At 40.0% G+C, this 23,953-nt stretch overlaps 1 protein-coding gene across 1 annotated transcript in view; it reads left to right on the top strand.

Annotated features, from left to right (window-relative positions):
* Window positions 1-1,087: 1,087 nt before the first annotated feature.
* Window positions 1,088-23,953, top strand: part of PAG1 (phosphoprotein membrane anchor with glycosphingolipid microdomains 1) — a 103,107-nt gene continuing 80,241 nt past the window's right edge. Inside the window, exon 1 of the mRNA XM_063130885.1 lies at window positions 1,088-1,119. The gene's annotated coding sequence lies outside the window, so the exon portion shown is untranslated. The remainder of the gene's footprint in view (window positions 1,120-23,953) is intronic.

Raw genomic sequence — 23,953 nt, 5'->3', positions numbered from 1 at the left:
ATAGGTGTAGGTATCAAGACACAGCACTTTACTACACTGTATGTGGCTTCCCAGCTGATTAAAACGGGTCAGAAACTCTCTGTGTGTGCGTGTGTGTGTCCTTGCCCAACCACTTGCAAGCAGATATATGGGTTCATTGCACCGCACACCAGGGCAAAAAGATTTATGACTGAGGTGTTCGTGAAAGGGTTTGGTGTTGTGTTGTGTGTGTGTGTGTTTTAAAGTATGAAATAAGATTTGATTCCCACCCGTCTTAGTACTTTTTTCTGTTATTTAAGTGATACTGTACATTTTCTAGAAGATCAGAAACATCCTTAGACGGATGCAAGTTTTAGGCTTTTGGAGCTTTATTTATTTATTTACTTATTTATTACATTTCTATACCACCCAATAGCCGGAATTCTCTGGGCGGTTCACAAAAATTAAAACCATTCAAAGTATAAAACAACAGTATAAAACCATAATATAAAATACAATATAAAAGCTCAACCAGATAAAAACAGCAGCAATGCAAAATTACAAATTTAAAACACCAAGTTAAAATTTATTTATAGACTGTTAAAATGCTGGGGAAATAAAAAGGTCTTCACCTGGCATCTAAAAGCATATAATGTAGGTGCCAAGCGAACCTTCTTAGGAAGCTCATTCCACAGCCGGGGTGCCACAGCAGAAAAGGCCCTTCTCCTGATAGCCACCTGCCTCACTTCCTTTGGCAGGGGCTCACGGAGAAGGACCCCTGAGGAGTCTATGGGAGGAGGCATTCCTTCAGATAGCCTGGCCCCAAGCCGTTTAGGGCTTTAAATGTTAATACCAGCACTTTGAATCCGGCCCGGACCTGGACTGGCAGCCAATGAAGCTGGAAAGGGACTGGTGTGATGTGGTCTCGTCTAACTTACTTTAGATGTAAGTTAACACCCACACAAAGGAATATTAAGCCATAAGTAAGAAATTGTCAATAAAAGTCACACATAATGTTGTTATTGAATAATTGCTCAGAACTGGAGTAAACCCACAGTGACTTCTACAGAAAGCAGATACATAATTACTTACTTTGCTGACCCTGTAAGTTATTCTGATGCTGATATGATGATCTATAGTAACAAAAGGCATCTTCTCCTGGTAAGCGTACAGAAAATTCCTACAAATCTTGAGATGCAAATTACTAGAAATAGGGGAGGGGGGAGGGAGAAGAGAAGCGGTATGTAGCAACAAAATAGTTAAATAATCTAGGACATGATTACACAGGGATAGCTCGGGAACATATATGTATTCCCAGTTTGAAATTCATTTTCTTTTTCTCTTTTGCACTGTAAAGAGACATAAATGCTGCAAAATTAAAACAGCTCTTTTAACATAAGCCCATTCCAAATGGTACAAAACTGCACTGACACATGCTAGTACAGACCGACTTCCCAGTCGGAGGCTGGAGGCTCTGATTTTGGTGGGGCTGTGAATCCATTCTGGGTTTCGTTCATAATAAAGTGCTGAACCCTATCCCCAAAATAGGCATGTTGGGGGCACCTTTAGCATTCTGTCTGGTTCTGACTGAAACCCAGAATGGATTCACCAAAATCAGAGCCACAAGCCTCCATTGAGACCTCCCTATTCAAAGTTGAACTGATGATTCCAGGATCTGGGGTGATTCCAGGATCTTCCTCTCAACTGTGCCCCAGGTTGTAGTTGCTTGTAAAGTTGCTTGTAACACTTAATAAAAGTAATTGAAAATCAAAATTTCTTCTGTCACTGCAACCCCACTTCTTCATAAATGCACACTGGGATCCATATTTCTTGAGATGCTACCAGAGGAGGTTTTTATCATGTAATTCACCAGGAGGACATTTTGCTATTGTGTGGACAAAAATATAACAAACAATCACTCTACTTAATGCACGGAATTTTACAGAGGGTCCAGACAATGTCATCTTCCATTTGAAATCAGCATGAGTTTTCCCACTGCTTTATCTGTCTTTTTTCCAACCACCAAAATGGAGAGAAAGGGAAGAATAGCAGTACATTTTTTCAACAGGTGTAAGTCAGGAAAATGTGCACGTCAGTTGTCCCCGGGGAGGGAAGATGGCATGTTGGGGGCCCCCATCCTTTCCCTATTGCTTGCCATGTATTTCCAGTTGCAAAGCAAGTCCTTTTGCCTCTCCTAAGGCTTCTCTGAGGTTACAAAGCAGGGAGAAATTCTATTCCACAAGAAGTCTTATTTAGTAAAAACATGTAAGAAATGTCTATAAAGCTTCAATACTGGTGTTCCATCTGTTTGTTTTTAATTAAATTTTCACTATGCTAGTATAAGGGCATTCTGAAATTGCACAAAAGCTGCCTATTTTGGGTGTGAGGTTTTTAAAAAGAAGACATTGGGGGGTGGGGAAACTGACAAATCCTGACAATTTCAACAGCTATCTCTTTGTAGAAACAATGTTTTTGAAACATTTAATTGATCAAATGAGCCTCTTCAAATGTCTCCAACTGGAGAGTCAGGAAAGTGTTGAAAAGGTGGAGAAAAGTGTCAGTTCAACGCTTAAAAACTAGAGGATCACATAACCAAGGGGATGATATGCCTCCCCCCACCCCATTTTGCTGCACTTATTCCTTTGGTTCACCTAGTCCCATTTTTTGTGCTTCTGAATTACACTTCTGAACCCCTTCTTTCTCTTACTATTATTTCTTGCCAGTAATGTTCAGATTCCCCGATCTGCAACCTCATCTTGTCAATTTCCTTGTACCTTACCTACTGCACTTCACACCATTTGACAGTTGAAACATAAAAGGAAATTGATCAGGCAAGACTATACATATCAGACAGCTGTTAGTGCACACTTGTGAAAGACTGTTGTGCATTTTTGAAGCACCAAAAAATAACATTCAAGAGCTAGGGAATGAGTTATGGTCTTCCAAAGTGCCGTTTCAGCATTGGTGAAAGGTAGTCACTGGTGAGATTGTGAAGAGCAAGCGGCATAGTTTTTAGGGGTTTTTCTTTTCTTTTCTTTTTTTGCCATTTTTGCTGAGCAAGGCTCTGTAACCCACAATAATTGGTCTCCCGGGTTTGGATGATTCTGCAACCCACCATGGGTATGACCAACCCTACAATAAGCCATGGGTTCTGTGTGTGGTGTATTTGCAAAAAATAAGCTACCCCATGGAAAACACTGGCTGCCCATGGCAAGTTGCCGTGTCATGCAAACTCAGTCAAAGGGAATTCTACACTTAGCTTACAGTGAAAGAATGAATGCTTGGCGGCACCCTTGATCATGCTACAGCAACACACAAGAGAATATGGGGATATTGGGAACTTGCTTAGACAGAGAGATGATAGATGATAGATAAGAAGAGAGTATGGGGGAATAAAAGGAGGGAATTAACTGCCAGACTGCATTATTTTTTCAAATACACAGTCACCTCCTTTGTGTTTTTGACACTTGCAGCTGTGCAGTAGAGTATGGTACAGTTGCATAGGAGAACTCTTTGAACAAGAAAAAAGCACAAACTGCTGGGTGTTGTTTGACCTTCCCTGGAGAAAGGAGGCTCAAGACAGTAGTATTCTACATACCATGCTGTTATTCAAAGATACTGTATGTACTTATGTATGGTCACATGCAAGCCACTCTTGAGATGAAATCAGTTTCTGGATGGAATCACATCCCCTGATTAGTGATGAACAAATTTGTCAAGCTTAGTTTGCACTTGTCAATTCATTCTGTCTTGTTTCGGCATCAGACTATGATCCACCCCCACCCCCCATCCACATAGAAATTCGTACAGATTTTTATCTGCATTTGTTTGAAAATGTACATATTTTGTGCATTTTAAAAAATGCTTGCTTTTTTGTGTGCACTCTTGCAAATATATGTACATATTCAAAAGCAATCTTCCAACGTATAAAGCATTTGTGTGCATTTTTTCTAGCTCTTTTGCGGGGGGCATTTTTTATGCATGTGTGCATTTTTGGGCAATCTGCATCACAAACTTCAGAAATGGTTCATATTTAGATTTTGGAAATGCATATTTGGTAAGTACACATTAATATGTGAACCCAACGACTTTCTCACCCAACCCTGACCCTGATGTTTGTAAATATGTTTAAGATGTGGAATCCATGTTACTTTCCCCATTAAAGACTTTAATGGGGCATTTGTGCATGGGAGTTATTTCAGAAGACAGATATGCCTATTTAGCATCACAAAAGATACAGAGTACCTATGCAAAAGTTGCCTTCATCTCCTAGATGTGGAAAGTCCTGACCACAGTCCATGGTTGCCAAAATCCACACACACCTTTTTATATCTTTGCAGAACCAAACATGGTAATGAAAGAAAATGTTAAGCTTAAAAGCTGCTTTATAAATGACACTTCTGCTTCAACAGTACATAAATGTAGGGGGAAACACACCACTGTGTAAGAATCACAGGGGTGTATTTTGCTGTGTGCACCTGTGCACAAAGTTCACATGAGATTATTTACATCAGTGCACATAGGATTTTCCCTGTAGTGAAGGTGTCATGTGTAAAGCATCTCAACAATGACCCCGTAGGAACATAGCAAGCTGCCCAGCACAAGATCTGTCTTTTTATCTAACTTAGGCCAGTATTGGTTTCTCTAACTGGCATTGTCTCTTCAGGATCTCAGGAAATGTCTCTCACATCACTTGCTACCTGATCTTTCTAAGTAGGACTGTCAGGGATTGAACTTGAATCCTTCTCCATGCAAACAATATAATCTACTGGGAAGCTATGGCATTTTCATCCTAAATACCATATAAATGTGCACAATATAAATGAGCATCACAAGCAAAAGGTTTTTACATACCATAAAAATGAATCAATGAAAGCATTATGACCTCATAGTAACCTGATGACTGTTTCTTAACTGTTAAAATAGTTCTTGTATTATCACAAAATTTCTTTAGGATTACGCAAATTCAGACATTAACATTGCACTGTCCAGCAGAAGAAATATATATTACATGTTTTTATAGGCCCCAAAAGATGTCCTAAATTGGAATAGGCAAGTTTAGTTGCCAAGATGCCACAAAGCCTAATATTTAATAAGTTATTCATATAAGTAATATGAACTATATTAAAAAAAAATTAAAAGAAGTTTAACCATGTCAGTGTCAAAATGTCCTGGAAGGCACAACTCAATTTACAAACTATCTATTTTCACAGAGAGGATTGTTTTAAAGATGGAATGTGATGATGATGATGATGATGATGATTAGGATTAGGATTAGGATTAGCATTGTAAAACAACCTGAACAAATTGGTTGGTCTTCTTCAGTACCAGTTCCAGGTTTTTGAGAGCCTCTCAATGACTTGGCCTTCTCACCACCATTGTCAGTCCCTGCTATTACGCCTCATCTTCCTTCTCAGCATTGTAACCACTTAGTTGCTTGACAGGCTGAGAGCAAGTAGGCAGTAGCATCTGCTCCTTCTTTTTAGTGCTATCATTATCTGGACCAGACCAAGAAGTAGATGAACATGCAGGTTGCAATGGTGAAGAGGAAGAGCAGGTCCAGAGGGCTGTTGTCAGTGAGTGCTGCTGGGATGTGGGCCCTCAGAAGATGTCCAACACTGCCTACATTTGATGCTGGCCCTGGTCTTCCCTTTTGCTTCATAAAGCTCAGGTTATTGAATCCTTCCCTTATTGAAAAGGACTTTTTCAATAAGGGAAGGATTGCTATAGATACTAAAAACACTAAACTTAACATGACGTGGAACATGTGTGATTACATCTCCCAGCATCATTTTCTTTTGCTAAGAGTAGCTAGGGAGGCATGTTTTGGATTATTTTTCTAAGTTTGTATAGGTCTTCCACCAAATCGTGCCACGGCAGTGGCACAGTGAGATATAAACCTTTCTTCCTACGCAACAGCATTCATCTAAATTGTCTCCCTGAAGCTGTTCTTAGCTGCACAGGGTAAAACATATAAGCACAATACAAGTGCGAGCATATTTTCTTGTCTGAAGTGAATAGCAGCTCTGCCGAATGATTTATATTGGGGGAGTGTGGTATTGGGGCGGGAGGAGATTTTGACCTCTCCCCCAGCTCTGTAGCTCTAATCCAAATCAGTCCTCCCTTAATTCTTTTTTTTTTAAGCAAAAGGAAAAGAAATCAGGCAATGCATTCTTGGCATCTCCCATATCTCATTTAGTGGGGTCCAGAGTCTAACTGTTCATTTCATTGTTTCAGTACAACACTCTTATAATTGGCTTGTAAATAAGGCAGTAAGTACTAGGAACAATATACTTATATTACTGTTGGTTATATTCTCTATTTATTCATTGGGAAATGAATTCATTCATCTCCTTTAGGACAACCAATTAGAACCTAGATGCCCTCTAGATGTTTTGGACTCCAATTCCCATCAGTTCCAACCACTGCAGCCAGCATGACCAATGGTCAGGAATGCTGGGAGTTATATAGCTTTTCTACCCAAGGCTATTAATCTGCTGTATCTACTTTTGGATTCATTGTGGAATTGAGAGCCAAACACTACATGAAGAGTGTTTCCTTTCCCATTTTCCCACTACATAGCCTTTCGGTGGCACTGTGCTATAGCAGGATAATGCAATTACAAAAGTTATAAAGGTGTATAAACAACCATGAGTAGGGAATCATAAGTGCACAATAAATGCCTCACGTAGAATGCCATATAGTTGTTTTGGACTATGAGCTTTCAAATTCTATGATTCTAAAAACTCATAGTCCAAAAAATCTGGAGGGCACCAGGCTGGGGAAGACTATTTTAAAAAAGACATCCTGAGAAATTCATATAATGGAAGTTTAGAAGCAAAAAACCACACCAGTTTCTATAACCTCAGAATCACAGTATAGAAGAGAGTAATTCCGCCAACAACTTAACTGATTATTCTGTGCTTCCTTCCCACATACCATTTATATATTGATCAATTGTCCATTTATAGCTGGAAAGACCAACCTTGTAACCCCTCTAGAGAGAAAGAGGGGTGCATGTAAACGTACGAGAGTGTGTGTGTGTGAGAGAGAGAGAAAATATAGACACATAGAGAATGAGACAAATTCATTACATTTTTATTAAAATCATACACTTCCCAACTTTTATATTCTAGCCATTGTCCTTTAACTATTATAGCACTAACCACTGTCCTTCAGTTTATGTTGTAGGCAAAACAGCAGGTCATAGCTCTATAGCAAAGCAAACCTGGTATGCATTTCTATTAGAGCATGGGGAGTCAGCTGTTTCACACATATCAACACCATGACCTGCCATCCTGAAAGGAATAGGTGTCTGAGTGATAGTGAACTATAATTATTCTGGTTCTTTTACATTCGAAGGCATTTCGTAATTCCTCCCTGTGCTATTCTCCATCTGTTGAAAAACAGATCACACAGAACGAATGTAAAACCCCTAAGCCAGATGGAGTCACTGCAAACATTCTCTGTCTATTGTTGCTTAGATGTAGTACAAACACATACAGTTGTGTGAAAAAGAAAGTACACCCTCTTGGAATTGTATGATTTTACATATCAGGACATAATAACAATAATCTGTTCCTTAGCAGGTCTAAAAATTAGGTAAATACAACCTCAGATGAACAACAACACATGACATATTACACCGTGTCATGATTTATTTAACAGAAATAAAGCCAAAATGGAGAAGCCATGTGTGAAAAAGTAAGTAAACCTTATGATTCAATAGCTTGTCGAACCACCTTTAGCAGCAATAACTTGAAGTAATCGTTTTCTGTATGACTTTATCAGTCTCTCACATCGTTGTGGAGGAATTTTGGCCCACTCTTCTTTACCAGGTTGCTTCAGTTCATTGAGGTTTGAGGGCATTTGTTTATGCACAGCTCTCTTAAGTTCCTGCCACAGCATTTCAATCAGGTTGAGGTCTGGACTTTGACTGGGCCATTGCAACGCTTTGATTCTTTTCTTTTTCAGCAGTTCTGTTGTAGATTTGCTGGTGTGCTTGGGATCATTGTCCTGTTGCATGACCCAAATTCGGCCAAGCTTTAGCTGTCGGACAGATGGCCTCGCATTTGACTCTAGAATACTTTGGTATACAGAGGAGTTCATGGTCGACTCAATGACTGCAGGGTTCCCAGGTCCTGTGGCTGCAAAAAAAAAGCCCAAATCAGCATCCCTCCACCACCGTGCTTGACAGTTGGTATGAGGTGTTTGTGCTGATATGCTGTGTTTGGTTTTCGCCAAACATGGCGCTGTGCATTATGGCCAAACATCTCCACTTTGGTCTCGTCTGTCCAAAGGACATTGTTCCAGAAGTCTTGTGGTGTGTTCAGATGCAACTTTGCAAACCTAAGCCGTGCTGCCACGTTCTTTTTAGAGAGAAGAGGCTTTCTCCTGGCAACCCTTCCAAACAAACCATACTTGTTCAGTCTTTTTCTAATTGTATTGTCATGAACATTAACATTTAACATGCTCACTGAGGCCTGTAGAGTCTGAGATGTAACTCTTGGTTTTTTTGCAATTTCTCTGAGCATTGAACGGTCTGACCTTGGGGTGATTTTGCTGGAACGTCCTCTCCTGGGAAGATTGGCAACAGTCTTGAATGTTTTCCACTTTTGAATCATCTTTCTCACTGTAGAATGATGGACTTTAAATTGTTTGGAAATGGCCTTATAACCCTTCCCAGATTGATGGGCAGCATCAATTACTTCTCTAAGATCATTGCTGATGTCTTTCCTCCTTGGCATTGTGTTAACACACACCTGGATGCTCCAGACCAGCAAACTGAAAAAACTTTGACTTTTATAGAGGTGGTCATACTTGCTGATGATCAATTAATCATGGGCATTTGATTAGCAGCACCTGTCTGCTACTTAGCATCTTAATTCCTATGGAAGCAGTAAGGGTGTACTTACTTTTTCACACATGGCTTCTCCATTTTGGCTTTATTTCTGTTAAATAAATCATGACACGGTGTAATATGTCATGTGTTGTTGTTCATCTGAGGTTGTATTTACCTAATTTTTAGACCTGCTAATGAACCGATGATTGTTATTATATCTTGATATGTAAAATCATACAATTCCAAGAGGGTGTACTTTCTTTTTCACACGACTGCAACTTCTATGTGCATTAAACTGTTATTTTGTTCCTTTCCCACCTGCTAATATAAAAAGGCAAGACACTGGAGACAGAGCTACTATAATTATTCTAGTATATTTCAAAGAGTTAAAAAACAATAGCAAATTATAACAAGTATCTCCTATTCAGTTCTGACATACATGAAAGATCCCTTGCATTGTTTACTAGGACTCACATATCCCCATTACATAATACTTAGACATCAGAATAAAATCCCTCTGGTGAAAGTGACAGGATTTTCTGAAATCCTACTCTCCTCCCGATAAAGTATTTCATTACTCACACATGAATGATTCGAACTCAAAAATATGCCACACTTTCATGGGAAATTTGCCAAGTGTTACTTGAATTAAAAATATCCTCCTCTCCTATCCCTTGTAATATACCAGTTTATAGACAAAATTACTAAGAATTCATTAAATATATTGATACTGGTAAAATATAACAGTACCCCACATCCATTTTGCAGTCACTAGAACTCTCCAGCCCAGAACTTTGAACATCAAGTTGGTAAGGAACCCCAATACTGCAAAACAATGAACAATATAGATCAGGAGTATGCAACCTTTTGGGGGCCCTTGGACACATTTGTCAATTTGAGAAACTATTTGGGGGGGGGTCATTTCCAAAGTCAAGGTGTGAAGAAAATTGAACCCTTTGGTCTTTGAGCCCTACTCAACTGCACAAGAAGTCAAAATACTCTCTTCTTCTGGGTCCAAGTGGAAAATGTGGTCACAACAGAGTTTCTGTTGAGCTGGCACATAGGGGTCTTTTGTCTAAAGAGGAAGGAGGAAAGGAAGAGAGATTTCTCACAGCTAGTCAGAGTCTAGCTTGAAGCATTTGCTTTCTTCCTTGCTCTCTTGGAGGAAATATACCTTACATATTTATATGGTGTCATAATCTCTGTCCTAACATGCAACAACATCCCAGATAATATGGCCTTCCCACATATGTGTCTACCTACACACTGACTAGGTTTGGATGTCACAATAACCCACAATGGCTTAATTAATTAAGCCATCGTAGGTTATCGTGCCACCTGGTGGGAGGTGTTGTTGTTTTTTACATACAATGGTTTATTTAGCCAAAATAACCCACTATGATAACCCATGGTCTGCAGAGTGGGTTATTTAAACCATCATGGATTATCATGTCCTCTGGGTGGGAACCATTGTTATTTTGGCCTGCTAGCAAGCTCTGTGGCAAAAGCGGTCAAAACCGGAAGTGTAATGTTGTCCCGATCCTGCAAACCCCCAAGGTTTTCTAGCCGTTTCCCCCTTTTAGGTGCACTTGTCTTTTTCCCTCCTTGATGAGTGATCACAGAGGGGTTTGATAGTGGTTCAGGTGCCTTCTGACTGGGGAATTTTTTGTCCTGACCCTATTTAAAAAAGAAGCTACTGTGAGTAGCTTATTAACCCATAGAGTGCTATCGTGATGTCTGAACGCAGCCACTAAAACTTTGGAGAACCTGCCTCTCCGTCTGAAGAACTGTAGTTGGCTATTTGGCATAGAGCCTCCTCAGTGGTAATATCTCTTCTTAGGGATGCCTTGCTTCCTTGTTGTTGTTGTTGTATTTTTTAGAGAGCTAGATAAATACACACCCTTCACCCCTGCATTTTAGACAATTGTTCTGTTGGACTTTGAGATTGTACAATAAATCTGGTTTGAATATGGATTTGTTTTTATTAGTGCAACCTGATGTAATGCTGCTATTTTGATTATATTGTGATTTTAATATTTTGTATTGGACTGTAATAATCATTGGACTGTGGATTTTTAAAATGGAGAGTCAGATTATCAGGCTATACATGTTGAATAAAATTGTACCATTGAAAAAAAATATGAAGCAGCCTTCCCCAACCTCCAGATGTTTAGCACTCAACTCCCATTAGTCCCAGCCAGCATGGCCAATTATCAGGAATGCTGGGTGTTGTAGTCTAAACATCTGGAGGGCACCACATTAGAGAAGGATGCTCTAAAAGAGTTGTTGTGGTGCACACATTAGTAGGAAAGACTCCACCATGTCGACTTCAACTACACTCCTGTACCTATGGGCGCTGCCACATGTATAGCCACTTTTTCTGCCCCTCCCCACCACTGTCACCATCACCACCTCCACCTTGTACATGCTTGTGCTGATAGTGAAAGTAGGCAATAATATAGACGCTTTGAAGATGTTTGAAAAAGCAAGACAATAGCCCCATTGAGGCATTCCCCTCAAGACAACATGTGAGTAGTGGGTGAGGTATGCATGTAAGCCCCACCTCCAACTTCCCTGTATGTACTGGCTTCTCTTCAGACTTTTGCACAATTGGTGTGAAGAACTGAAAAGGGTTTCTAAGCATGTTTGGCTGAAAGTGCTTAGAAGCCTCTGTGTGATTGTGAACGCCAATAAGTCCAGATGAATGCATGAAGATCTGAAGAGGAGTCCATGTGCATGGGGACGTTGGTGGTGGGATTTGTGTGCACACCTTTGGGTGAACCCCTGAATAGGGCATTGTGAAGGACAAGGGGCCTGAAAGGGTTTCGGTTTTGTTCTGATTTAATGTTGCTTTTTGTGTCTACCAGAATGTGTATTTAATTGTGCTTCAAGTTTCGCTATCCCAGGCTCGGGTCGGAGGGAGAGAGCTGGGAGCGCCTGCCAAGGTCGTCTTCGCCTGGTACTTCCAGCTCCCACTGTAGCACCTGGGGGTTATCAGGGCTGCTTAGAAGTCAACTCATTTCAGCTGTCGGAAAGAATGTTGTCAAGATGTGGGTCTCACTCCTGTTGGGAGGGGTCGCCAAAAGCCCGGGAAGGGCATCAGTTGGTTAGCATGGGTCATGGGGCCATGGGGCCAGGTGGCCAAAAAAGGGATAAAAAGTCCAGTATCGGAAAGTCTCCATCTTCCTTTGCTGGGCGACCCATGTGTCAAGGGGAAGATCAGGTCCGAGCATTCAAAGGGGGCTGCTCAGGGTTAGATAGGCTTTTCTTATGTTTTAATGTGTTGGGCTGTTGTGGACAAGGTCAGCCGCCGCTGTGGCTGGGTGGTGGAATGACTGATGGTTTTATTAGGGTAATTGCTAGCCTTTCCCCCTTAATCTCTTTCCTCACTCCTTTCCCCTCACCTCCTTCCCCTAACCGTCTCTTTCCCCTCTGCTTAGCTTTTACCGACCAAGGCCTTACATGTTAGTCTTAGTGGTGTTAATAAACCTGCTTTGGTCCCTAATGTGTGTTTGTGCTTTATTCTCAGAACATCTGGCTCATCCCGGTTGTGGACAGGGCTAGGGAGGCGGGTTGCCTGGGAGTTCAGGATGCTTGGTCCAGGAGCCTACCTTACAGGGACGTCAGGTGGACCCTGACTTCCGTTACAGGCATAATTAATGGAGCATTGGCAGGTGCCATTTTTAGGAGAAGCATTCTCTCTCTTGTGCATATGCACAGAAACAGAGGAACGAAGGAAATTGAGTCGCAATATATCTCCTATGTTGTTGCTTGATAGGTGCTAGCACTACATAATGATATCAGGACATTCACAGCAGGCATAAAATCAGGAATTTTAGAGTTGGAAGTCATCTCTGCTCAATGTAGGACCTTCAGTGCAGGCTACATCTTACAATATCCCTGACAGATGGCCATCCCCCCTCTGTTTAAATACTTCCAGCAAAGGAGTGCGTACCACCTCCCCAGGCTCTCTGTTCCACTGCCAAACAGGTCTTATCATTAGGAAGTTTTTCTCAATGTTTAGCTGAAATCTGCTTCCTTGCAGTTTCCACCCCTTAGTTTTATTCTTTCCCTCTGAAGCTGCAGAAAATGCCTTCTCCATCTTCTGCCTGACATCCTTTCAGATATTTGAAGATAGCTACCATGACTCCATCTTGAAAGAAGCAGTCTGTGTTTCTGGTGACAGACTTTGGAAATGCTAGAGTACATTAAAATTTGTTTTACAATAATTAATAAGACTATCACCCTTTTCATTCTGCCCCCTTAGGTTGCTTGCTTCACCTTGCCTCACTGAAGGGCCAGTCTGCTAGCCTTTTACTGGCCCTGTTCAGAAGATACCTTAAACCACAGTGTTAACCATGATGGTTGAGCCAGAAAGCTGGCTCATTTTCAGAAGACACCTTAAACCACGGTGTTAAATGTGGTTAAACACATGTGGTTAAACTGATGGTTTGAGGTGTCTTCTGAACACGGCCCAACTTTCTGGCTTAACCACCATGGTTAACACTGTGGTTTAAGGTGTCTTCTGAACAGGGCCACTGCAAAATTAGACCAATTTAGAATTGGTGAGTAGATTTACTTTTCAACTGATCCATTTTGTAATGACAGTCAGCTTATTATACTGATGTGCACAATTCAAGAGTCAAGAGAATTTACTATCAATTTACTATCACTTACTTTGTGCTAAGTATTGAAATCTGTCCCCCAGTTATTCACAGACTACTGTGTAATCAGAATATCTATTCACTTCAAAAATAATTATTCTTGCAAATAGCAGTTATAGTGCAGCAGCAGCAGGCTTTTAAAGCCTCTGTTTTAAAGTGCCAAGTTTTTCTTGTTTTGTCATTAAAATTGCTCTATAAATTTTAGACAGACTTCAGCTGAATGAAAGTCTATTGCATGCCAGACACATATTGATTTCCCTCTCTCAGATCAATGCTTTCCAGGGGCACCATATTATTTATTCATAAGGCAGAAAAGATGCCTGAGAGGCATTTACAGAGGTGTAAATCTGTAATCTGGCTAACGTTGTACTGGGCTCTTCCAGAAGCCAAGAAATCAGTGCAGGCAAGAGAGAAAAAACATCTTCATTCTAAGCACACACTCATTTCTGCAATCATTCATCTATTTGGGGATAGAGCTAGCTATTATTAAAGCTAGAAGCTTAACATTTTAGCCCATTTTTTCTATTAGTATTCAAGTAAGGAATGCAAAAGAGTTTTTCATCCTCCTCCCAGTTTATGAGGCAGCTCCTCTTTTATTTCTAATAGGATATTGTGTGTATGACCCCCTTGAGGAGAAAAATGTTTTCCTGCAAACCAGATTTTAAACTTTCTCCATCGTGGTTCAGTCAGCCTAAACTGCTTATCAGTATGCATATTGTGTACTTCCCTTGACCATAACAGTATTTCATTTCACACTGCTGTCTCTGCATACATTCACACTATTAACACAGTGTCCACTGAGCTGTCAGTGCACTTCAATACTGTTATAAGGCAGTAGTGTAGATCCTGCCCTAGTCATTCACACTGGAATTCAACTAGATGTATCAACACATTCAGAATACTTACTGACTTCAGTGTCTTCTTAGAAACATCATAATTCAACGTGTTTATATCAAATACCCACATATAAGTTTGAAGCCCTTCTCGTGTTCTCCAGCAACATGAGAAGAACTAAAGTGGGGATGGGATTTATTTATTATTTATTTATTTATTTATTATATTTTTATACTGCCCAATAGCCGAAGCTCTCTGGGTGGTTCACAAAAATTAAAACCACAATAAAACAACCAACAGGTTAAAAGCACAATTACAAAATACGGTATAAAAAGCACAACCAGGATAAAACCACGCAGCAAAATTTATATAAGATTAAAATACAGAGTTAAAACAGTAAAATTTAAATTTAAGTTAAAATTAAGTGTTAAAATACTGAGAGAATAAAAAGGTCTTCAGCTGGCGACGAAAGCAGTACAGTGTAGGTGCCAGGCGGACCTCTCTGGGGAGCTCATTCCACAACCGGGGTGCCACAGCGGAGAAAGTGTTTTCCGCTGTGTTTGAGCATGATGAGTATGGTATTGCTTTCCAGTTGGGTTTTATAACATAGAATGGTAGCTTCAGTTGCATAGACTCCATATGTTTATGCCAGTGAGTAGACAAATCTGGGTTTTAGGTCCTCCGCTAACAGCCATCCAAGGTAGTGGTGATGCTGGAACTAGTCACAGAATAGGATATCATACCATATACATATTGGCTAAATAACATGTCTGTTAACGGCATCTTTTTTAACAGCTGCAATTTTCTGGCATTTCAGCACCAGAATGAACATGGAAAGCCCTTAACACATGTCAAACAGAAAGGGGTTTTGTTAATGGAATCTGCATATTGTGTGACACCTGTAATGATATAGGAAGGTTATCTATAGACTCTGAGGGCCTGTTCAGACAACATGCTAAGCCATGGTTAAGCTGCTAACCCTTTTGCATCAAATGGTCAGTGAGTGTTTTTAAACCATGGTTAGAAAGTAGGGTGACCATATGAAAAGGAGGACAGGGCTCCTGTATGTTTAACAGTTATGCAGAAAAGGGAATTTCAGCAGGTGTCATTTGTATGCATGCAGCACGTGGTGAAATTCCCTCTTCATCACAACAGTTAAAGCTGCAGAAACCCTCTCTAGCTATAGTAGAATGATGAGATATAAAAGAGGGCAGGGCTCCTACAGCTTTATCTGTTGTGATGAAGAGGGAATTTCACCACGTGCTGCATGCATACAAATGACACCTGCTAAAATTCCCTTTTCTTTACAGCTGTTAAAGATACAGGAGCCCTGTCCTCCTTTCCATATAATTACCTAGAAACGGTTCACATGACTTGCTAAGCCATAATGTTTAGCTCAAAATACTTAACCACCTTGGCTTAGCGTGTCATCTGAACAGGGTCTAAATGTATGATTAAGGCCAGTATTTCACTCCTTTGCTTCTTTGGATTTCCCTAAGGCCATCCTCCTGTTGCCAGGTTAAAACCAGTCATGTTCATATATGTTGGTGCAGACATGCCTTCACAACCTGAAATGATGCTGATTGACCCATTTGGGAGCCCTGAATAAAAACTTTTGTTAGAAACTCTGTTCTTCTGTCTGTAAAGCATGTTTCCAGTCACAAAACTTATTTTTAGTTTGCCATGTGTCCTGTGGCAGCAGCTGCTGTTTGTTTTTTTAACTGCAGATTTTCTACCAAACAAAACAGAAATAGCAAGAGGGAGGTAAGCATTTTATAACTGGGTACAATATAAACTGTATTTGCTTGCTGAGAATTAAGTATAATTCTTATTAAAATGTGTGTTTTCTGAACCACTAAGATGTGCTCGAAATTCCTGTGGTATTAATTTATCCATTTAATAACAGGTGTTTTACTAGTTGTTGGTAACTGATGATTTCTGCATCCAATATAAATATCCTTACTCAAATCTGTTTTCACAGTTCACCCTGTGACTGCTATAAAACACACAGATGCAACTCTTTAGTAGTTCTCTTTTCTTCCAAATAAAATCATTCATGTAGAGTATGTAGAAACCATTTTTCCATTAGCTCTTGAAAAATTGCCATGATCCAACTTCAGTACAGAGAGTTGCCTACTTCTAAGTTACTTTCCTACCATTATCTCCTCTTATCCTGATTACCGTAATTTTCTCCACTCTTGCTTAAGAAATTTGAACGCTGCATACTTGACTGTAGCAAGATAGTGACAGCCTTATTTCCTCAGTAATGCTTGTGACAAGAAAACAGCCTTCAGTTCCACTGACACCTCCAATAACCCCACCAACAGGCATATTCTCAATTGCAAAACAGTGAGGCTCTGTCCCCCCATATAAGATGTTTAGCAGCAGACTACCGAACCATGATTTACCTGGGTTTTCCTCATTCTAAGGCACACATCTAATATGTTTATCTTATTACACTGCTAATTATTGAATCAGGTGAGGATAATCTAAAGAACTTGGTCTTTGAGATTACAAACAGTTCCATGTTCCTTTCCCCAACATAAGAAATGCCGTGCTGGATCAGACTGAGAGTCCATCTAATCCAGCACTCTGGTTCACACAATGGCCAACTTGGCTAGCAGCTACCTTCTCCCACCCCATTTTTACTTTAGAGTAGGTGCAAAGCCTCTGATCTGGATTGGGACCCTATCATGAGGTGGTGGAGAGAATTTACCCTTTCCCCCCACTTTGGGCCTAATCCGAATTGGGTGGTGTGCACCTACAATTTCGATTACAAAATAGTGATCCATTGCTTTATAGGTATGCCTACCCGATTTCAGTAGATGTGGTTATCTTTGGGATGGTAGGTTGCAGGTAGGGGAGGTGAATTGTATATTCTTTTTTCTAAAACTTTTAGAACTGGATTTTAATCTTACTTTTACACTGTTCGTTTTATTTATTATTTATTTATTTATTTATTGCATTGCTCCATAGCTGAAGCTCTCTGGGCGGTTCACATAAGTCAAAACATTTAAAAGCATTATACAAAAATTAAAAACCACAAAAACATGTAAAATGCGCATACATTTAAAACCACTGTAACAACTTTAGAAACAATGAGCCAAAAAAAAAGAAAACAGACCCAGGCTCATTACATATTGCTATTTGTCCTGGCCCACACAGTTGCGTTGCGAGAGCAGCTCAGATCATTGCCATGGGACTCTCTATAGAGCAAACTTCAAACTAGCAGGTCCACAACTACAGTAGATATAGTGTCAAAAACATTTTTTTTAAAAGCTATTATTAATATCATGGGAAAGTTATCTGCCTGGTAAGAGGATTGGACTTCACATACCTCTCCCCTACCCCAGAGTGACAAAATAATGTCAGGATTTAGTGTGTGTGTTTCAATGTGATGTCTGCTAGCTGCTGTGGTAGAAGTCTCCCATTCTTTCTGGAGTATTCAGTGAGGGGTTCAGTATCAGGAAGACATTACATTAAAATAAAGATTATAGAGCCTGGTTCATACATTACTGTCTCCTCACAAGGAGGGGTGAACAAGAGTCTGGCCTTGTAAAACCTGAACCAAGCCTTAAGAAACTATATTATTTAAAGAGTGGAGTAAACTTTTACATAAAAGAGCACCATTGCTTGCTAGTGGATTAGAAATTTACTCTAAATACCTCCCCAAACTCTGTTAACTTGCTGAGAAAGTATCAGCAGCTGTATCATTCTCGTAGCGGTGAGCAAACTATCCATCCTGCTGCAGTTCAGTGACCACTGGCAGATGGACAGAGCTCAGTGACCTACAGCATTTTTTTTTATTGTCCCCTGTGCCTGTTTGGTGCATTCCCTTCCCTTTCTTATTGTTTTATTATGATTTTATTAGACTGTAAGCCTATGTGGCAGGGTCTTGCTGTTTTATTGTTTTACTATGTAAAGCACCATGTACATTGACTGTGCTATAAAAATAAATAATAATAATCTTAAAATATCTGTCAACAGTACAGAAGTAAGGCATTCCTTCCTCAGCACCCTCAGAATTTGTTACATCACAGTTTGCTAGATTATGGTTTAAGACAGAATCTTCTGCATGTTTAAATAGAAAAAAGTGCCACAACTCCTAGCATTCCCCAGTAAGCCATCATGTTGACTGGGGAATGCTGGTAGTTGTAGGACTTTTTCTGTTTAAACATGCATCCTTAGTTACTTACCGTATCATGTGATCTGGGCTATTTTCTCCGGGATGTGCATCAGACTTCAAAATACAAATTTCTCTGTTCTTCTACCATTGATGCTGACTTGGCAACAGGGGCTTGATCTTGATCCAATAAATACTATGGATTATACATGAATACAACAAAGAAAGATGATTCTCAACTGTATACTATTGAACCTGTTACAGATAGTAGCCTAGATGGTCACCTTTCGTTATCAGCAAAGATCCATAGTGTATAGATTGGTGGCCTGCATGCAGCTGTACTAGCCCAAGAGATAAAATATCAGACAAAAGGAAAGGGAATGTTAATGCACTGAATCGTTGCAATGTGTTACAAAGCAAGTATTGTACGAAGGCCACTTATTCATAGGACAATCTGAAAACGTTTGCTGCTATCATATGGTATGTGTCAAATGTGATATTTTATCTTTTGTGTATTGATAGGCAGAAATCTCATATTTGGCTTGGATATACAGGTAAAAATATTACCGTGTGTATGCATTGTGTGTGAGAGAGAACATCAAAACAAGAGTTGTATTCTAGTATGAATGATAATGACGTTATCTATATTAGCCCTTTTTATTTCAAGCTTAATTTATTGTAAATACATGCTTGAAGAGTTATTAAAGTGTAATTAGTTCATGAAAACGAACTATGGAGATAATGATGCCTTGGGATTTGAAATTAAACACAGAAAGATGCCTTAGTGCATTTTATTAAATCTATCTCTTCCTTTGGAAGACACAAGGAAGAAGAAGGCAAAGAATAATTAAGCTGAGATATCTTATAGATCTACTTCTATAACATGTTATACTGTAGAATGTTAGTGCCGCATTATTGTTACATGATTGCTGCTAACAGAATGGAAGGTAATGGCATTAGCATCAAATTATTCATTTGAATGAACAGGGAGCATCCAGATTTTCAAATTATCAGGCATTCGGATAACTATATTAGGCTTCATATTAACATAGGATGACTTGAAGGATGCAGCATCTATTTAAATAACCAGATTTTTTTTCTATTGGTAACTAGAATTCAGATACTGGAAGATCTTCTGTGCTGAAGATATTACATACATTGGGCATGGGGACAGGGACTTACACTGCCAAATCAAATGCTTCAGAGGGAAATAATGGCAGAATTTGGGTTGAACACCCTGGCTACCTTTTCTACTGGAGCTGCTATAAAAAACTGAAGTTAGTTCTCTGTGTTATGCTCTTTCCAGATATCTTTGCTCTAAGAGAAAAAAAAAGTAACTATAATCAGACTGTTCTGAGATCATCTGCAAAGGTGCTAACTGTAATGGCTTGTGATAGTAACCATTGTTATAAATTCCAGTGCTTTAAATCAGAATTGACTGTATCATTCTGGATATTGGATTACTGTAATGCGTTTGAAAACGGTCTGGAACCTTCAGCTGGTACAAAACAGGGCAGCCCGTTTACTAACAGGGTCTGGCTGGCGAGATCACATTACACCAGTCCTTTTACAACTTCATTGGCTGCCAGTCCAGGTACGGGCCCGATTCAAAGTGCTGGTATTGACATTTAAAGCCCTAAACGGTTTGGGGCGAGGTTATCTGAAGGAACGCCTCCTCCCATATGTACCTGCACGGACCTTAAGATCATCTACAGGGGCCCTTCTCCATGAGCCCCTGCCAAAGGAAGTGAGGCAGGTGGCTACTAGGAGGAGGGCTTTCTCTGCTGTGGCACCCCGGTTGTGGAATGAGCTCCCCAGAGAGGTCTGCCTGGCGCCTACATTGTACTCTTTTCATCGCCAGCTGAAGACCTTTTTATTCTCTCAGTATTTTAACACTTAATTTTAACTTAAATTTAAATTTTACTGTTCTAACTCTGTATTTTAATCTTATATCAATTTTGATGCATGGTTTTATCCTGGTTGTGCTTTTTATACTGTATTTTGTATTTGTGTTTTTAACCTGTTGTTTGTTTTATTATGGTTTTAATTTTTGTGAACCGCCCAGAGAGCTTCGGCTATTGGGCAGTATAAAAATGTAATAATAACAACAACAACAACAACAACAACAAATATTTAAAATATTTTGAATATTGTAATTCCTTCATAGGTTTCTTGTTGAAAAATGAACTTAATATTATCTTTACTTTCTTATGTATAGAGAAGCAGTTCTCTGATTGATATCGAAACTTTCTAGAATTGGTTACGTTTTTTATATTTGTCAAATGTCATTGCATGGTAATAGCACTGCCCCCCCCCCCCGTATTTAAAAGCTCTTTTAAATTACTTTCCACCACTATTAACTACACTCTAATTGTCCTAACTATTTCTCTCTAATAAAATTTCTCTGATAGCAGCAGGTCTGGGGGCCTTGCTAGACCAGCCGTGATAAGCCGGCAGGGAGGCGGGGCGACGGCACGTTAACTTTAGCGCGCGCCGCCCTGCCTCCTAGATGGCCGATACGCAGGGACGACGGAAGCCCTGCAGCGTCGGCCATTTTTTAAAAAGTTTAAAGGGGCCACGTGCGCCCTGAAGACTGCGGACAAGATAAGTTTCCCCCCCCCACCCGCTGCTGATCCCTCCCCATAGGCCCCTGCCTGCTCGCTTGTCCTCCCCGCATCTGCCATCCCCGATCCCGTCCCCGATCTTTGCCCCCTCCCTTAGCAGCCCCGTCACCGATCTTCTCCCCCCCTCCCTTAGCAGCCCCGTCACTGATCTTCTCCCCCCTCCCTTAGCAGCCCCGTCACCGATCTTCTCCCCCCTCCCTTGCCATCGTCGATGTCCAGCTTCCCCCCCTCTCTCCTGGCGGGTCCGGCCTTCCCCTTGCCCCTCTCCCACCCCCTTGGGATCCACCCCAGCTGATGGGCACAACGCTGAGCGCTGTGCCCAGTCCATGGCTTTTTGCGGCTACTCACGAGTAAGCGAGTAGCCGCAAAAAGCCACGGACCTTGCTAGATGTTCCGCAGCCCCGGCCTGAGGCCGGGGCTGCGGAAAAGGCGCGCCATAAGCGACTTCGCTTATGGCGCGTTAAGGGAGGCCTTAGCACGGCCTGGGGCCGGATTCCCCTGTGCGTCATGTGGACGCACAGCAGGGAAACCGGCCCACAAAGCGCGCTAAGGCCTCGTCTAGCAAGGCCCTGGTTGTCTACAGAGAGACTTTTTTACCATGCTATTGCATTGCTATGACTTGATGTATTTATGTATAGAGGGCTTTGATTATGGGGAAGAAAATCTATAGATATCTGACTGAAGCATAAATGACTATGAATGTGACATAAATAGTTGGGATTATCTTTACTTTCTCCCTCTGCAAATTAAAGTTAATCCACTGAGTTATGACTGCCTTTATAATTATGTTGCTTATTTTATGACTCACAAGTGTTACCACATATGCTTTTGTTGGGTAGGGAAGAAGGAGCCAGTAAGAACAAGAATATATGGTTGCTATGGTGTCCAGTATATTGGCAAACCCACTGAACTCCAAGCTGAGGAAAATTCCTCTTGATTTCACCCCTAGAAACATATGGTCTTTCTTCCTCTGATAGGGCCATGCAGGAGTGATTCATTTTGGATTGACATGTGCTACACCAGCCTAGTTTGAGTTAGGAGGAGAAATCTCTGAAAACTCAATGCAGAACAAAGAGAATAATAAAAACACACCTCCTCTACCACCCTGACTAAAGATGTTGTCTTAAGTATCATCCTCATTTCTTAGAGGCATTTTATTTAACTACTCTATTTTCCAGCCCTTCATTAATATTGGCAAGATGCCCCCTTTCTATTTCAATATACACTAACTTTTTATTATGAATTCCAGCAGGACCAAAAGAAGCAGTGTGCTGTTTGGCAGCTGGCATAATAGAATTTTTGATCCAATAAATAGAATGCAGTTGATGGGTAGTCTGCTGGTTTAAATCATTTATGATTCAGTGCAGGTCTTCCTTATTAACCGAAGAAATGACATAACTCATGCAGTGGTGAAAATACTTAGTGAAATGAAATGGATGCAAAAAATGTACCATGTCTATAAAATTATAGATGAAATGAAGAAAAAACACTTCAAAATTATCCAAATGAAACACAGTCATATTCCTAATTTTGCTACACTTTTCATAAAATGACCTCTGATTTGTAGATATTCTCACAGCTACTCTTCGGTTGCTGCAAGTTCTTCCTGTATTTTTGTATGTCGTACTTGCTGGGTTTTTAATCATTATTAAGTCTCTTCCGTTGTCACTAGCAACAGGAATTCCATTCTAGTTATATGATAATCTCTGTGCCCACAACTGTACCTTGACAGTAGTGCTTAAACAAGATTAGATTAGAAATTAACTCTCAGTACTCCTGCTGTCATAATTGGTTATAATTCTAAAGAATAATATTTCACTGTTGAAATCCAATTGTATAACATTGTAATGATATTGATTTCTGGATGAAAGTCAACATATGAGACAGCTTACTTACTAGCAGCTTCATTGCTAGTGTTCTCAGTAACATCTGGAAATAGCATGAGCATGAATGGATGAATCCTTGATAAATTCTGTTTAATTGTAAGGTGCAAACTACAATTGATTCATTTTTATATATTTTGCTATTTAATAAATATTCTTATCCCTAACACCATTAAGAAATAACTGAGGTAGTAAGGATGCTGATTATATTCAACACAAATGATTAGACATACATTTTTTTTCACAGATGATACTTTTGATATTGATCATTTCTGATTAATTTGTACCATGATGTCAGGTAGAGGAGTCTTTTGGTATCTGTAGGTGAAAAACAAGTGTGCAATCTCCATTTTCAGAGACAGTGTACTAGATTGAGTGATTTTTCAAACTATGTTCCCAGAAACCCTAGAGTTTCTCAGAAGCTTATCTGGGGTCTGTTCCTTAATGAGGATATATGTAACAGAAGTCACGATTCCTTGAAAGGCCATTTTCTCACTACTTTCTGTTTGGACAGAAAAAAGTCCTAAAATTGTGTTAATGATTTATTTTTGATTCTTCTTCTTATTATTATTATTTATTTATTTATATAGCACCATTAATGTACATGGTGCTGTACAGAGTAAAACAATAAATAGCAAGACCCTGCCGCATAGGCTTACATTCTAATAAAATCATAATAAAGCAATAAGGAGGGTAAGAGAATGCACCAAACAGGCAGTATATAATAACAGGCAGTATATAATATTCTTATATTTGATACCTCATTTTAATCATAATTATTTGCCCTATTTTGTAATGAGTAAAATTTTCAGTGGCAGCTATTGTTCATCCACCTGATTCCTAGTTCCTTGCTGGAACAGTGAACAGGGAAAGATGAACCAAAGGCCAGGGCAGCTGTGTGCAACAGACTCTGATCTGCAAAAGAAGCTCAATACACTATGATGCCATTAAATACACTGACCCAGTTCACACATAATGCTTAACTATGGGCTAAACAATCCATAGTTAACTGCTTTCCATTTGGA

The sequence above is a fragment of the Elgaria multicarinata genome, chromosome 7 (genome assembly GCF_023053635.1).
Source record: "Elgaria multicarinata webbii isolate HBS135686 ecotype San Diego chromosome 7, rElgMul1.1.pri, whole genome shotgun sequence".
Taxonomy (NCBI): Eukaryota; Metazoa; Chordata; class Lepidosauria; order Squamata; family Anguidae; genus Elgaria; species Elgaria multicarinata.
The sequence above is the reverse complement of the archived record's forward strand: the minus strand, read 5'-3'. Positions and strand labels throughout refer to the sequence as shown.